We start from the raw sequence: 6000 nt of genomic DNA, 5'->3' as shown, positions 1-6000 counted from the left end.
GCAATTATTATCCGATATGCCTGAAATTTTGTACGATGGATCCTCTCATGACCGTCAACAAACGTTTTTATTATGGTCTGAATCGGTCTATAGCCCGATACAGATTCCATATAAATCGTTCTCTCTATTTTACTTCGTGAGCCCCAATGGGCGCAATTCTTATACGAATTGGCTGAAATTTTACACAGGTCTCCAACATATAATTTAATTGTGGTCCGAACCGGACCATATCTTGATATCGTTTTAATAGCAGAGCAACTTTTTTCTTATATCCTTTTTTGCCTAAGAAGAGATGCCGGGAAAAGAACTCGACAAATGCGATCCATGGTGGAGGATATATAAGATTCGGCCCGGCCGAACTTAGCACGCTTTTACTTGTTAATCACTATTAGTGACACAAATGATGGTTTTACTTCAAAATGTAACTGAATACGATTATGCTAGAAAATGTCAAACTTTCCAGTGAAAATGTCAGATTTCACCTGGCACCACTTGGTGTTGTCTAGACCAGACACTTATACAGCACTCCTTGTACCCCATTTTAATGAAATTCTGAACAATCAGTTGTGCTATGCCTTCCGATGGTCGAACCATATCTGTCATACCACACCGATCACATTATCCCCATTCAGCCTGAGCATTAAACCTATTGGCCCCTTAAACACGAACTACATAATCGTAGCTGCTACAATTATTCTGTTTTTGTTGTGTATTTTTTTTTTTTTTTTTTTTGAAACACCTGAAGTTCTTGCACAAACATTGTTTAAAACTTTAATTAGCATTCATTTTTTATCACCTGCCAACACCATGACCATTGACTAACGCCTAAGACCTAGGGCGCACAGAACAAAAGCGACGCACACTGAGAAATCATCCTCACCACCACCACCACCACAAACAAGTCTTAATGACACATAATTATCTAGTTGCGAACACTATAAGAATTTCGAAAGTTTTTAAGTGACAAAAACGAATGAACAAACGAACGACGAATAAACGAACAAATGAACGAATGAACACACACACACACAGCCACAAATCTAATTACAAATAATTAAAGAAGAAGAAAAATTAACATAAATTATGTTTGGGTTGTTTTTTAAGTTTGTGGAGGGGAGGGGAGGGGGAAGTGGCTGCCACCTCCCCTACCAAGAGAATTATAACAACAACAAAAACTAGCATTAAGGAAACCTAAGCGCAAAAACTTAGACAAACAGCGAAAAATAATTAAATTTCAGGCCAAAGTTTGTTCTTGACAGGTCCACCAAGAAAGTGCCATAACTATGCACCAACAATACGCTCTCTCAAATAAAACAATTCAAACGAAGAAAATGGAAACTTGAATGCTCAGAACAAGACAATATAACCAACTATTAACGGATTTTCAAAGCCAGTCACACAATAGCAAAAAAAAACAAACTTTGGCAGAAATGTAAACAAATATTGAAAAGGGGAAAAAATACATTGAGATTCCACATTGAATTCTAACAACTAAACGGTTTAACCGATTTCTGGTTTAAGACTACCGCCTCTCTCTCTCTCTACTCTACTTTCTCATAGAAAAAACAGCGGAAATTGTCTTAAATGGGAAAAGAAAAATGAAAAAAACAACTCTTAGACTGCACCTAATCAACTAAATACTAACTAAAATAATTGAAAAAAAAACAAAAATTTAAAGTTAAAAAAAAAATCCAAAATAAAACAAAAAAAAAATGTTTTTATATATATCCTATATATATGATTGTAAATAATAACCAAAAACAAAAACCATAACATAATAGGAGATAATTATAAAATAATGTTAGACAAAAGGAAATATTAGATGCTATGGTTAGGTTAAACTAGTCTGTAATCCTAATCAACAGAGTATTTGTTAAGTTGTGATTTCTTTTTTAAAACCCAGCCCCAAGCCATCGTATCTAGTAACTTGTAATTGTTAAGTAATTGTCAATGTGTAAATTTGATGCTAGCATTAAGTCAATCAATATTTATAAACGTTGTTTTTAAACTAGTAAATATTTATTTCTAAATATAAGCCATTATCGATTAGTTATTGTAAGAAATGTTAAGATATGAGGATATAAAAGAAAGAAATTTCAAAAAATTGTAATTAAAAATAAAAACAATGTAGGATATTTCTGAATCCTAAGAAAAATACTGAAAAGTTTTTTTTCAGTGCTTATTAATGTAAAGAATTCTGTGAATTATTTTTATTTAAAAGATTAAAATTTTTTTTTCAAACGTTTGTGATTCTACGCATTTTTATATAGCTTTCTAATATTTTGAATCTACATTTATAATAATTACGTTGGCACGTCACGTTGCGTATGTACTAACCAAGTTGACCTAACAGGTACTATAACCCAGCAAGTTTACAATCGCCTTGATAATCTGTGATTCTTTGCAATTTCTGGCGCCAAGTTTCAAGATGTCTTTCTACAATTAATCACTTCCTTGAAGATTTAGCTTTCCTATAGAGGTTGGTATTGAAAAGACATCAACATATATTGGCACGTTACGTTACGTTACGGTTGGTATATACAAACTTTTTTGTATCGTTACAAAACGCTTGATTCTACTGTCCAACATAAAAAACGTTTCTAAGCGCCGTGATCTTCGGTGATTCTAGTCCAATTTCGAGATGTCTCCCTCCAATTGATCAGATCTGAATTGATGATTTCCTTGGATGTTTGGTTGTTATTGTAGCAGTGTGTTGTATACTGAGGCGGCTGCCTTTGCCTATGAAGGAATTTCTGGCAATTTCTGGCGCCATGTTTCAAGATGTCTTTCTACAATTCATCACTTCCTTGAAGTTTTAGTTTTCCTATAGAGGATGGTATTCAAAAGACATCAACATATATTATCACGTTACGTTACGTTACGTTTGGTATATACAAACTTTTTTGTATCGTTACAAAACGCTTGATTCTACTGTCCAACATAAAAAAGGCTTTTAAGCACCGTGATGTTCGGTGATTCTAGTCCAGTTTCGAGATGTCTCCCTCCAATTGATCTGATCTGAATTGATGATTTCCTTGGATGTTTGGTTGTTGTTGTGGCAGTGTGTGTGATTCTTGCCAATGAAAGAATCCATCAGGTCAATCCGTTATGTACAACCGGCTGTCATATGATTGTGGATGTTTGGTTTTCCCCTTCAGCATCAAACATTCAGATTCTTATTCAAAACACTTTAAACTATCTGCCTCCACAAGTAGCCATGCCTCAGAACCATACAACAACACGGGTAGTATCAGTGTCTTGTATAGTGTAATCTTTGTCTGTCGAGAGGTGGCCTTGTTTCTAAACTGCTTACTTAGTCCAAAGTCATAAGGGCATTAACAACCAGGACAGTAAGGAGAGGTGGTCTTTTATACCCACCACCGAAGGAACACATCGAAATATCCATTTCCGATCCTATAAAGTATATATATTCTTGATCAGCATAAAAATCTAAAACGATCTAACCATGTCCGTCCGTATGTCTGTTGAAATCATGCTACAGTCTCTAAAAATGGAGATATTGAGCTGAAACTTTGCACAGAGTCTTTTTTTTGTCCATAGGCAGGTTAAGTTCGAAGATGGGCAATATCGGACTATATCTTGATATAGCCCCCATATAGGACGATCCACCGATTTTGGGTCTAAGGCCCATAAAAGCCACATTTATAATCCGATTTTGCTGAAATTTGAGACAGTGAGTTGTGTTAGGCCCTTCGACTTCCTCAGATCGGTTCAGATTTGGATATAGCTGTCATATAGACCGATCCGCCGATTTAGGGTCTTAGGCCCATAAAAGCCTCATTTATTATCCGATTTTGCTGAAATTTGAGACAGTGGGTTGTGTTAGGCCCTTCGACATCTTTTTTCAATTTGGCCTAGATCGGTCCAGATTTGGATATAGCTGCCGTATAGACCGATCTCTCGATTTAAGGTCTTGCACCCATAAAAAGCGCATTTATTGTCCGATTTTGCCAAAATTTGGGACAGTGAGTTGTGTAAGGCCCTTTGACATCCTTCTTCAATTTGGCCCAGATCGGTTCAGATTTGGATATAGCTGCCATATAGACCGATCTCTCGATTTTAGGTCTTGCACCCATAAAAGCCACATTTATTATCCGATTTTGCTGAAATTTGAGACAGTGGGTTGTGTTAGTCCACTCGACATCTTTCTTCAATTTGGCCCAGATCGGTCCAGATTTGGATATAGCTGCCATATAGACCGATCTCTCGATTTAAGGTTTGCAGCCATAAAAGGCGCATTTATTGTCCGATTTTGCTGCAATTTGGGACAGTAAGTTGCGTTAGGCCCTTTGACATCCTTCTTCAATTTGGCTCAGATCGGTCCAGATTTGGATATAGCTGCCATATAGACCGATCTCTCGATTTAAGGTTTTGCAGCCATAAAAGGCGCATTTATTGTCCGATTTCACCGGAATTTGGGACAGTGAGTTATATTAAGCCACTCGACATACTTCTTCAATTTGGCTCAGATCGGTTCAGATTTGGATATAGCTGCCATATAGACCGATCCGCCGCTTTAAGGTCTTAGGCCCATAAAAGCCACATTTATTATCCGATTTTGCTGAGATTTGGGACAGTGAGTTGTGTTAGGCCCTTCGACATCCTTCTTCAATTTAGCTCAGATCGGTTCAGATTTGGATATAGCTGCCATATAGACCGATCAGCCGATTTAATGTCTTAGGCCCATAAAAGCCACATTTATTATCCGATTTTGCTGAAATTTGAGACAGTGAGTTGTGTTAGGCCCTTCGACATCCTCAGATCGGTTCAGATTTGGATATAGCTGCCATATAGATCGATCTCTCTATTTAAGGTCTTGCACCCATAAAAGGCGCATTTATTGTCCAATATCGCCGAAATTTGGGACAATGAGTTGTGTTAGGCCCTTCGAAATCCTTCTGGAATTTGGTTCAGATCGGTCATGATTTGGATATAGCTGCTATATAGACCGATCTCTCTATTTAAGGTTTTGGGGCCATAGAAGGCGCATTTATTGTCCGATTTCACCGAAATTTGAGACAGTGAGTTGTGTTAGGCTCTTCGACATTTTTCTGCAACATGACCAAAATCGGTCTAGATTTAGATATAGCTGCCATATATATCGATCTCTCGTTTTAATGTCTTGGCCCCATAAAAGTCGCATTTTTAATCCTATTTCACTGAAATTTCACACAATGACTTATATTAGGCTTTTCGACAGCCGTATCGTATATGATTCAGATCGGTTTATTTTTAGATATAGCTACTAAAAAGATCAATATTTTGTTATACACAATTGAACAATGACTTGTTCTTATTAGTATTTGGTCCAAATCGGAACACATTTCGATATAGCTGCTATGGGGCATAAGGTATGAATTTTTCACCGGATTTTGACGAAAGTTGGCTTACGTATATACCCGAGGTGGTGAGACGAACCTAACACCTTTTTACTTGTTAGCATTATAAAATTAAATCAAAACCCTTACTTGGTATCCAATCTATTTTATATTTTCTTTAAATGTATGAAGGGAAAATTATATAACTCTCATTATAAGTTTCAAGTTACACTTCTTATTTTTGTAAAGAATTGTTTTTTAAACTTTTGTTTTAATGGCACTGAGAAATGAATGTACATTTGTATATAGGTAAATATTTTGTATCAATTTCAATCCCCAAACACACAAAACAAAAATATAACCCCAAACCCGCAAAACATTTTGTTAAGTATTACAAAAAAAAAAAATAAATTTGAGAACAAATTTAAACAAAACCATCATATAAATAATAGAGCATCAATGTATATTTGAATAGAACAAGAGAAAAAAAGCTGAATATATAAAACTAACTCACTTACCAGATTATTACAATGGCAAAAGAAAACAAAGGAAAACCCCCCCAAAAATATTTAGCTCTTAACATTAAAGGAAGAAAAACTAAAAAAGCAAAACAAAACAAACAATTGTTTAAAAAACAAACATCAAACGTTGTAAGGGTAGA

This window comes from Stomoxys calcitrans, chromosome 2 (genome assembly GCF_963082655.1).
Source record: "Stomoxys calcitrans chromosome 2, idStoCalc2.1, whole genome shotgun sequence".
Classification (NCBI taxonomy): domain Eukaryota; kingdom Metazoa; phylum Arthropoda; class Insecta; order Diptera; family Muscidae; genus Stomoxys; species Stomoxys calcitrans.
This window is presented reverse-complemented; position numbering follows the sequence as displayed.